Raw genomic sequence first — 12752 nt, 5'->3', positions numbered from 1 at the left:
CTATGCAGTGAAATGCTGAATACAACAGCTGTAGACTATACAGTGAAATGCTGAATACAACAGCTGTAGACTTTGCAGTGAAATGCTGAATCCAACAGCTGTAGACTATGCAGTGAAATGCTGAATACAACAGCTGTAGACTATGCAGTGACATGCTGAATCCAACAGCTGTAGACTATACAGTGAAATGCTGAATACAACAGCTGTAGACTATACAGTGAAATGCTGAATCCAACAGCTGTAGACTATGCAGTGAAATGCTGAATCCAACAGCTGTAGACTATGCAGTGAAATGCTGAATCCAACAGCTGTAGACTATACAGTGAAATGCTGAATACAACAGCTGTAGACGATGCAGTGAAATGCTGAATCCAACAGCTGTAGACTATACAGTGAAATGCTGAATCCAACAGCTGTAGACTATGCAGTGAAATGCTGAATCCAACAGCTGTAGACTATGCAGTGAAATGCTGAATACAACAGCTGTAGACTATGCAGTGAAATGCAGAATCCAACAGCTGTAGACTATACAGTGAAATGCTGAATCCAACAGCTGTAGACTATGCAGTGAAATGCTGAATACAACAGCTGTAGACTATGCAGTGAAATGCTGAATACAACAGCTGTAGACTATGCAGTGAAATGCTGAATCCAACAGCTGTAGACTATACAGTGAAATGCTGAATACAACAGCTGTAGACGATGCAGTGAAATGCTGAATCCAACAGCTGTAGACTATACAGTGAAATGCTGAATCCAACAGCTGTAGACTATACAGTGAAATGCTGAATCCAACAGCTGTAGACTATACAGTGAAATGCTGAATCCAACAGCTGTAGACTTTGCAGTGAAATGCTGAATCCAACAGCTGTAGACTATGCAGTGAAATGCTGAATCCAACAGCTGTAGACTATGCAGTGAAATGCTGAATCCAACAGCTGTAGACTATACAGTGAAATGCTGAATCCAACAGCTGTAGACTATGCAGTGAAATGCTGAATACAACAGCTGTAGACTATACAGTGAAATGCTGAATCCAACAGCTGTAGACTATGCAGTGAAATGCTGAATACAACAGCTGTAGACTATACAGTGAAATGCTGAATCCAACAGCTGTAGACTATGCAGTGAAATGCAGAATCCAACAGCTGTAGACTATACAGTGAAATGCTGAATCCAACAGCTGTAGACTATGCAGTGAAATGCAGAATCCAACAGCTGTAGACTATACAGTGAAATGCTGAATCCAACAGCTGTAGACTATACAGTGAAATGCTGAATCCAACAGCTGTAGACTATGCAGTGAAATGATGAATACAACAGCTGTAGACTATACAGTGAAATGCTTCCTTACAAAGCAGTTTAAAGAAAAATAAGTGTTAAGAAAGTATTTACTAAAATAAACCAAACAAAAAAATAATTAAAGAGCAACAATAACAATAACAAGGCTATATACAGGGGGTACCGGTACAGAGTCAATGTGGAGGCTATATACAGGGTGTTACGGTACAGAGTCAATGTGGAGGCTATATACAGGGGGTACCGGTACAGAGTCAATGTGGAGGCTATATACAGGGTATTACGGTACAGAGTCAATGTGGAGGCTATATACAGGGGGTACCGGTACAGAGTCAATGTGGAGGCTATATACAGGGTATTACGGTACAGAGTCAATGTGGAGGCTATATACAGGGGGTACCGGTACAGAGTCAAAGTGGAGGCTATATACAGGGTATTACGGTACAGAGTCAATGTGGAGGCTATATACAGGGGGTACTGGTACAGAGTCAATGTGGAGGCTATATACAGGGGGTACCGGTACAGAGTCAATGTGGAGGCTATATACAGGGGGTACCGGTTCAGAGTCAATGTGGAGGCTATATACAGGGTGTTACGGTACAGAGTCAATGTGGAGGCTATATACAGGGGGTACCGGTACAGAGTCAATGTGGAGGCTATATACAGGGGGTACCGGTACAGAGTCAATGTGGGGGCTATATACAGGGGGTACCGGTACAGAGTCAATGTGGAGGCTATATACAGGGGGTACCGGTACAGAGTCAATGTGGTGGCTATATACAGGGGGTACCGGTACATAGTCAATGTGGAGGCTATATACAGGGGGTACCGGTACAGAGTCAATGTGGAGACTATATACAGGGGGTACCGGTACAGAATCAATGTGGAGGCTATATACAGGGGGTACCGGTACAGAGTCAATGTGGAGGCTATATACAGGGGGTACCGGTACAGAGTCAATGTGGAGGCTATATACAGGGGGTACCGGTACAGAGTCAATGTGGAGGCTATATACAGGGGGTACTGGTACAGAGTCAATGTGGTGGCTATATACAGGGGTACCGGTACAGAGTCAATGTGGAGGCTATATACAGGGGGTACCGGTACAGAGTCAATGTGGAGGCTATATACAGGGGGTACCGGTACAGAGTCAATGTGGAGGCTATATACAGGGTATTACGGTACAGAGTTGATGTGGAGGCTATATACAGGGGGTACCGGTACAGAGTCAATGTGGAGGCTATATACAGGGGGTACCGGTACAGAGTCAATGTGGAGGCTATATACAGGGGGTACCGGTACAGAGTCAATGTGGAGGCTATATACAGGGGGTACCGGTACAGAGTCAATGTGGAGGCTATATACAGGGGGTACCGGTACAGAGTCAATGTGGAGGCTATATACAGGGGGTACCGGTACAGAGTCAATGTGGAGGCTATATACAGGGGGTACCGGTACAGAGTCAATGTGGAGGCCATATACAGGGGGTACCGGTACAGAGTCAATGTGGAGGCTATATACAGGGGGTACCGGTACAGAGTCAATGTGGAGACTATATACAGGGGGTACCGGTACAGAGTCAATGTGGAGGCTATATACAGGGGGTACCGGTACAGAGTCAATGTGGAGGCTATATACAGGGGGTACCGGTACAGAGTCAATGTGGAGGCTATATACAGGGGGTACCGGTACAGAGTCAATGTGGAGGCTATATACAGGGGGTACCGGTACAGAGTCAATGTGGAGGCTATATACAGGGGGTACCGGTACAGAGTCAATGTGGAGGCTATATACAGGGGGTACCGGTACAGAGTCAATGTGGAGGCTATATACAGGGGGTACCGGTACAGAGTCAATGTAGAGGCTATATACAGGGGGTACCGGTACAGAGTCAATGTGGAGGCTATATACAGGGGGTACCGGTACAGAGTCAATGTGGAGGCTATATACAGGGGGTACCGGTACAGAGTCAATGTGGAGACTATATACAGGGGGTACCGGTACAGAGTCAATGTAGAGGCTATATACAGGGGGTACCGGTACAGAGTCAATGTGGAGGCTATATACAGGGGGTACCGGTACAGAGTCAATGTGGAGGCTATATACAGGGGGTACCGGTAGAGTCAATGTGGAGGCTATATACAGGGGGTACCGGTACAGAGTCAATGTGGAGGCTATATACAGGGGGTACCGGTACAGAGTCAATGTGGAGACTATATACAGGGGGTACCGGTACAGAGTCAATGTGGAGGCTATATACAGGGGGTACCAGTACAGAGTCAATGTGGGGGCTATATACAGGGGGTACCGGTACAGAGTCAATGTGGAGGCTATATACAGGGGGTACCAGTACAGAGTCAATGTGGAGGCTATATACAGGGGGTACCGGTACAGAGTCAATGTGGAGACTATATACAGGGCGTACCGGTACAGAGTCAATGTGGAGGCTATATACAGGGGGTACCAGTACAGAGTCAATGTGGAGGCTATATACAGGGGGTACCGGTACAGAGTCAATGTGGAGACTATATACAGGGCGTACCGGTACAGAGTCAATGTGGAGGCTATATACAGGGGGTACCGGTACAGATAGTTATGTAGCCATGTAGCCATTTGACTAGATGTTCAGGAGTCTTATGGCTTGGGGGTAGAAGCTGTTTAGAAGCCTCTTGGACCTAGACTTGGAGCTCCGGTACCGCTTGCCTTGCGGTAACAGAGAGAACAGTCTGTGACTAGGGTGGCTGGAGTCTTTGGCAATCTTTAGGGCTTTCCTCTGACACTACCTGCTATAGAGGGCCTGGATGGCAGGAAGCTTGGCCCCGGTGATGTACTGGTCCGTTCGCACTACCCTCCGTAGTGCCTTGAGGTTGGAGGCTGAGCAGTTGCCATACCAGACAGTGATGGAACGAGTCAGGATGCTCTCGATGGTGCAGCTGTAGAACCTTTTGAGGATCTGAGGACCCATGCCAAATCTTTTCAGTCTCCTGAGGGGGAATAGGCTTTGTTGTGCCCTCTTCACGACGGTCTTGGTGTGTTTGGACCATTCTAGTTTGTTGGTGATGTGGACACCAAGTAACTGAAGCTCTCAACCTGCTCCACTACAGCCCGTCGATGAGAATGAGGGCATGCTTTGTCCTCCTTTTCCTGTAATCATCTCCTGTGTCTTGATCACGTTGAGGGCCTCCCGGCTGTCTCATCGCTGTCGGTGATCAGGCCTACCACTGTTGTGTGGTCGGCAAACTTGGTGGCATTAGAGCCGTGCTTGCCCATGCAGTCATGGGTGAACATCTTGCCGATGAACGGAAAACCCAGCCAGCTGTGCGTTATCCATGTCGTTGTTCAGCCATGACTCGTTGAAACATAAGATACGTTTTTAATGTCCCGTTGGTAGGATAGTCTTGATCCGCAGCTCATCCAGTTTATTCTCCAGTGATTGTACGTTGGCTAATAGTATGGAAGGCAGAGGCAGGTTACCCAGTCGCCATCGGATTCTTACACCCCGACCTACGTCCCCTTTGTCAGTCTTTTCTTCATGCGAATGACGTGGATTTGGGCCTTGTCGGGGGGTGTCTGCAGTAAAACCTTTGCGTCCGACTCGTTAAAACAAAGATCTTCGTCCGGTTCGAGGTGAGTCATCGCCGTCCTGATATCCAGAAGCTATTTCCGGTCATAAGATGGTGGCAGAAACATTATGTACAAAATAATTTACAAATAATGCGAAAAAACAACAAAATTGGTTAGGAGCCCGTAAAAACGGCAGCCATCTCCTCCGGCGCCATTTAATATGAAGAGGCAACATAGTTGTTTTTAGAGGTTTCTAGATGTTTCTAAGAGCTCGAAGCACGGCAGCCCTCTCTGTTGACGCCATTTTTCAGCCTCATGTGATAATGTAAAGTAACCTCTTCCACCTGACTACTGTGTGTGTGATAATTCATGTCACCTTTAAGGAACAAATGGGGAGGAAACCCAATCTCTCATTATCACAGACCCAGCCTCAACACAGCATGGCTCCAACCTTACACTACTGAGACTAAATCTGATTAAGAGGCAACATGCTTGTTTTTAGATTAACAAGAATCCTTGACCAGATCAAGGCTTCGTCCCAAATGGCACCCTAAAGTAGTGCACTATTTATAGTAAAAGCGAGTTCCATTTGGGCCTAGTGTAAACAGTCAACTGACCTCATCCAACTCCCTGTCCCCGGGCTCAATTGCCACTGCATATACACAGAGTATACCAGACATTAGGAACACCATCCTAATATTGAGCCATAATTCATAATGGACTCTACAAAAGGTATCGAAAGCATTCCACAGGGATGCTGGCCCGCAGTTGTGTCAAGTTGACTGGAGGTCCTTTGAGAGGTGGGCCGTTCTTGATACACACGGGAAACTGTTGATGATGAAGCACCAGGCACCTACTACCATATCTCATTTAAAGATATCAACGCATAGCAACACAGCAGGACGTTTCAATCTGTCTGTAGTTCTCTGAAAAATCACTGCCCATCATTTATTGCATTAGTCGTCATCTCAGGGATCGTCTGACAAAACGTCACTAAAAACAGTCAGACATTAAATCATAAAATGGCACCAAAACTGTGTAGTACGCCATTTAACCTTAACAACCCTGCATGTTAAGTGGCGGCGTTGTCCTTGAATGTGAGCTCACAGGTCTACAACAGCTGCATTTGGTATTATTCAGACTCTGGGTAATTACATCTGAATCAGGCTCCTGTCCTCACACAGCAGGATGTGTTTATACAGAGATGTGCAGGAGGCTGTTCACATAGTTGATAGCGTTGACAGCACCTTGGTGAATATGTAGTATGACACTACAACCCATCTAACCCTAACCTTGGTGAATATGTAGTATGACACTACAACCCATCTAACCTAACCCTAACCTTGGTGAATATGTAGTATGACACTACAACCAATCTAACCTAACCCTAACCTTGGTGAGTATGTAGTATGACACTACAACCCATCTATCCTAACCCAGGCGAGTATGTAGTATGACACTACAACCCATCTAACCTAACCCTAACCTTGGTGAATATGTAGTATGACACTACAACCAATCTAACCTAACCCTAACCTTGGTGAGTATGTAGTATGACACTACAACCCATCTATCCTAACCCAGGCGAGTATGTAGTATGACACTACAACCCATCTAACCTAACCCTAACCTATGCGAGTATGTAGTATGACACTACAACCCATCTAACCTAACCCTAACCTAGGTGAGTATGTAGTATGACACTACAACCCATCTAACCTAACCCTAACCTTGGTGAATATGTAGTATGACACTACAACCCATCTAACCTAACCCTAACCTTGGTGAGTATGTAGTATGACACTACAACCCATCTAACCTAACCCTAACCTAGGTGAGTATGTAGTATGACACTACAACCCATCTAACCTAACCCTAACCTAGGTGAGTATGTAGTAAGACACTACAACCCATCTAACCTAACCCTAACCTAGGTGAGTATGTAGTATGACACTACAACCCATCTAACCTAACCCTAACCTTGGTGAGTATGTAGTATGACACTACAACCCATCTAACCTAACCCTAACCTAGGTGAGTATGTAGTAAGACCCATCTAACCCAAACCACATATCTTTATGCTACTCTCCTCTCACAATACCCAACCCAATACCTTGCCCAACCCCTTACATTACGCAACCCAATACATTACCCAACCTCCTATCGTTTGAAAACAGCCTGTGGCATCGATATGAGTCAGTTAAATGTCATCATTCTTCCATTTAAAGAGTACTGTGAGGGCTCCTTAAAAAACAAAGCAAGATAGCTAGAACGCAATGTCATACTGGGGCATGCTGGCTCTGGCTTGGTCGAGAATTAAAATGACATGACTTCAGTCTCTGTGTTCCAAACTCTCTACCCCTCGGCCCTAAACATTTGATGTCTGCATATCTGAAGGGTCTAGAATCTCTGGGTAGATGGATAGAGCCTTCAGAAATAATTCATACCCCTTGACTTATTCCACATTTTATTGTGTTACAGACAGAATTCAAAAAGGATTAAATATTATTTTTTTTATCTCACCAATCTACACACAATACCCCATAATGACAAAGTGAAAAGACGTTTGGAGAAATGTTTAGCAAATGTGTTGGAAATTAAATATAGAAATCTCATTTACATAACTATTCACACCTCTAATACTTAAGCACCTTCGCCAGCGATTACAGTCGAGAGTGTTTCTGGGTAAATCTCTAAGAGCTTTCCACACCTAAATTGTGCAACATTTGCCCATTATTATTTTCTAAATTCTTCAAGCTCTGTCAAATTGGTTGTTGATCATTGTTAGACAACCATTTTTAAGTCTTGCCATAGATTTAAGGAAAACCTCCCTGGTCTTTGTGGTTTAATCTGTGTTTGAAATTCACTGCTCGACTGAGGGACCTTACAGATACTTGTATGTGTGGGGTACAGACATCAGGCAGTCACAAACAAATAGTAAACATTGCATACAGAGTGAGTCCACGCAACTTATTATGTGATTTGTTAAGCACATTTTTACTCCTGAACTTACCCGTTGCTATGAGACACGAAATTGAGCTCAGATGCATCCTGTTTCCATTGATCATCCTTGAGATGTTTCTACAACTTGGAGTCCACCTGTGGTGAATTCAATTGATTGGACATTATTTGGAAAGGCACACATCTGTCTATATAAAAAGGTCCCAAGGTTGACAGTGCATATCAGAGCAAAAATCAAGCCATGAGGTCAAAGGAATTGTCCGTAGAGCTCGGAAACAGGATTGTGTCGAGGCACAGATCTGGGGAAGGGTACCAAAAATATTCTACAGCATTGAAGGTCCCCAAGAACACAGTGGCCTCCATCATTCTTAAATGGAAGAAGTTTGGAACCACCAAGACTCTTCCTAGACCTGGCTGCCCGGCCAAATTCAGCAATCGGGTGAGAAAGGCCTTGGTCAGGGAGGTAGCCAATAACCCAATGTTCACTCTGACAGAGCTCCAGAGTACCTCTGAAGATGGGAGAACCTTCCAGAAGTACAACCATCTGCCGCACTTCACCAATCAGGCCTTTATGGTAGAATGGCCAGACGGAAGCCACTCCTCAGTAAAAGGCACATGACAGCCCGCTTGGAGTTTGCCAAAAGGCACCTAAAGACTCTCAGACCATGAGGAAAAGATTCTCTGGTCTGATGCAACCAAGATTGAACTCTTTGGCCTGAATGCCAAGTGTCACGTCTGGAGGAAACCTGACACCATCCCTACGGTGAAGCATGGTGGTGGCAGCATCATGCTGTGGAGGTGTTTTTCAGCAGCAAGGACTGGGAAACTAGTCAGGATCGAGGGAAAGATGAACGGAGCAAAGTACAGAGAGATCCTTGATGAAAACCTGCTTCAGAGCGCTCAACCTCAGACTGGGGTTCACCTTCAACAGGCTTAACAAACCTAAGCACACAGTCAAGACAGCACAGGAGTAGCTTCGGGACAAGTCTCTGAATGTCCTTGAGTGGCCCGGCCAGAGCCCGGACTTGAACCCAATCTAACATCTTTGGAGAGACCTGAAAACAGCTGTGCAGCAACGCTCCCCACCCAATCTGACAGAGCTTGAGAGGATCTGCAGAGAAGAATGGGAGAAACTCCCCAAATACAGATGTGCCAAGCTTGTAGCGTCGAACCCAAGAAGACTCGAGGCTGTAATCGCTGCCAAAGGTGCTTCAACAAAGTACTGAGTAAAGGGTCTGAATACTTCTGTAAATGTATTATCAGTTAATTTGTAATACATGTGCTAAAATTTCTAAACCTGTTTTTGCTTTATCATTGTGGTGTATTGTGTGTAGATTGAGGAGGATTGAATCAATTTTTAATCAATTTTAGAATAAGGCTGTAACGTAACAAAATGTGTCAAGGGGTCTGAATACTTTCCAAAGGCACTGTAGTATAACCTGTATAAACTACCTGTAGATAGGATAACATGCATATAGGATAACCTGTATATACTACCTGTACATAGGATAACATGCATATAGGATAACCTGTATATACTACCTGTACATAGGATAACATGCATATAGGATAACCTGTATATACTACCTGTAGATAGGATAACATGCATATAGGATAACCTGTATATACTACCTGTACATAGGATAACATGCATATAGGATAACCTGTATAAACTACCTGTACATAGGATAACATGCATATAGGATAACCTGTATATACTACCTGTAGATAGGATAACATGCATATAGGATAACCTGTATATACTACCTGTACATAGGATAACATGCATATAGGATAACCTGTATATACTACCTGTATATAGGATAACCTGTATATACTACCTGTACATAGGATAACATGCATATAGTATAACCTGTATATACTACCTGTACATAGGATAACATGCATATAGGATAACCTGTATATACTACCTGTATATAGGATAACATGCATATAGTATAACCTGTATATACTACCTGTACATAGGATAACATGCATATAGGATAACCTGTATATACTACCTGTACATAGGATAACATGCATATAGGATAACCTGTATATACTACCTGTACATGGGATAACATGCATATAGGATAACCTGTATAAACTACCTGTATATAGGATAACATGCATATAGGATAACCTGTATATACTACCTGTACATGGGATAACATGCATATAGGATAACCTGTATATACTACCTGTACATAGGATAACCTGTATAAACTACCTGTACATAGGATAACATGCATATAGGATAACCTGTATATACTACCTGTACATAGGATAACCTGTATAAACTACCTGTACATAGGATAACATGCATATAGGATAACCTGTATATACTACCTGTACATAGGATAACCTGTATAAACTACCTGTACATAGGATAACATGCATATAGGATAACCTGTATATACTACCTGTAGATAGGATAACATGCATATAGGATAACCTGTATATACTACCTGTACATAGGATAACATGCATATAGGATAACCTGTATATACTACCTGTATATAGGATAACCTGTATATACTACCTGTACATAGGATAACATGCATATAGTATAACCTGTATATACTACCTGTACATAGGATAACATGCATATAGGATAACCTGTATATACTACCTGTATATAGGATAACATGCATATAGTATAACCTGTATATACTACCTGTACATAGGATAACATGCATATAGGATAACCTGTATATACTACCTGTACATAGGATAACATGCATATAGGATAACCTGTATATACTACCTGTACATGGGATAACATGCATATAGGATAACCTGTATAAACTACCTGTATATAGGATAACATGCATATAGGATAACCTGTATATACTACCTGTACATGGGATAACATGCATATAGGATAACCTGTATATACTACCTGTACATAGGATAACCTGTATAAACTACCTGTACATAGGATAACATGCATATAGGATAACCTGTATATACTACCTGTACATAGGATAACCTGTATAAACTACCTGTACATAGGATAACATGCATATAGGATAACCTGTATATACTACCTGTACATAGGATAACCTGTATAAACTACCTGTACATAGGATAACATGCATATAGGATAACCTGTGTGGGAATGTGGTATATGGCCAATATACCACGACTAAGGGCTGTAACTGCGTGGCGTCATGCATAAGAACAGCCCTTCGCCGTGGTATATGGCCAATATACCACGCCTACTTTCCTAAGGCGCTGTACATCTCCAGAGATTACGCAGCGGGTCCAAGCTGATCAAATCAGACGTGACCGGGGCGTGGCCAAGGTGAAACTGGACTAGTTTCATGACATCATACTGGACGTCGACACTATGGAAGGCTTTTCTGGATTTTCGATTAGTGCGTGCAATATTCATTTGTACATCAAAACTGAATGTCTCACGTCGTATGCGTCATGAGGTCTAGCCTTTTTGGGAAACAAATATCTGTGTCTTTGTGTGTCAATCTTCTCAGGGTAGGGGTTCGGATCGAGGATCAGTCTTCGTCCGTCCGTCCATGTAATCTTATACATTGTGAGCTAAAAGGCTAAACTGACCCTAAAATCAACACCCTAAAATCAACACATCAAATACATCCCCTAGCAATAGGCTTTTTCACCAACACAAACCTAGCTCCACATCAACTGTTCTGCCTTATTATTGGACCATGCTGGTCATTTATGAACATTTGAACATCTTGGCCATGTTCTGTTATAATCTCCACCCGGCACAGCCAGAAGAGGACTGGCCACCCCTCATAACCTGGTTCCTCTCTAGGTTTCTTCCTAGGTTTTGGCCTTTCTAGGGAGTTTTTCCTAGCCACCGTGCTTCTACACCTGCATTGCTTGCTGTTGGGGGTTTTAGGCTGGGTTTCTGTACAGCACTTTGAGATATCAGCTGATGTACGAAGGGCTATATAAATACATTAGATTTGAATTTGTTTTGATTTCAGTAGCTCCACATCAACAGCTGTGTTTCAGTAGCTCCACATCAACAGCTGTGTTTCAGTAGCTCCACATCAACCTGTTAACAGCTGTGTTTCAGTAGCTCCACATCAACCTGTCAACAGCTGTGTTTCAGTAGCTCCACATCAACCTGTTAACAGCTGTGTTTCAGTAGCTCCACATCAACAGCTGTGTTTCAGTAGCTCCACATCAACCTGTTAACAGCTGTGTTTCAGTAGCTCCACATCAACAGCTGTGTTTCAGTAGCTCCACATCAACAGCTGTGTTTCAGTAGCTCCATATCAACAGCTGTGTTTCAGTAGCTCCACATCAACAGCTGTGTTTCAGTAGCTCCACATCAACAGCTGTGTTTCAGTAGCTCCACATCAACAGCTGTGTTTCAGTAGCTCCACATCAACAGCTGTGTTTCAGTAGCTCCACATCAACAGCTGTGTTTCAGTAGCTCCACATCAACAGCTGTGTTTCAGTAGCTCCACATCAACCTGTTAACAGCTGTGTTCCAGTAGCTCCACATCAACCTGTTAACAGCTGTGTTTCAGTAGCTCCACATCAACCTGTCAACAGCTGTGTTTCAGTAGCTCCACATCAACCTGTCAACAGCTGTGTTTCAGTAGCTCCACATCAACAGCTGTGTTTCAGTAGCTCCACATCAACCTGTTAACAGCTGTGTTTCAGTAGCTCCACATCAACAGCTGTGTTTCAGTAGCTCCACATCAACAGCTGTGTTTCAGTAGCTCCACATCAACAGCTGTGTTTCAGTAGCTCCACATCAACAGCTGTGTTTCAGTAGCTCCACATCAACAGCTGTGTTTCAGTAGCTCCACATCAACAGCTGTGTTTCAGTAGCTCCACATCAACAGCTGTGTTTCAGTAGCTCCACATCAACAGCTGTGTTTCAGTAGCTCCACATCAACCTGTTAACAGCTGTGTTTCAGTAGCTACAT

General features: G+C 43.6%; 1 protein-coding gene across 2 annotated transcripts in view; it reads right to left on the bottom strand.

Annotated features, from left to right (window-relative positions):
* The window catches only part of LOC139375791 (zinc finger FYVE domain-containing protein 9-like), a 46427-nt gene that overhangs the window by 29739 nt on the left and 3936 nt on the right, over window positions 1–12752 (bottom strand). The window lies entirely within an intron of this gene.

Source organism: Oncorhynchus clarkii, chromosome 20 (genome assembly GCF_045791955.1).
Source record: "Oncorhynchus clarkii lewisi isolate Uvic-CL-2024 chromosome 20, UVic_Ocla_1.0, whole genome shotgun sequence".
NCBI classification, from domain to species: domain Eukaryota; kingdom Metazoa; phylum Chordata; class Actinopteri; order Salmoniformes; family Salmonidae; genus Oncorhynchus; species Oncorhynchus clarkii.
This window is presented reverse-complemented; position numbering and strand designations above follow the sequence as displayed.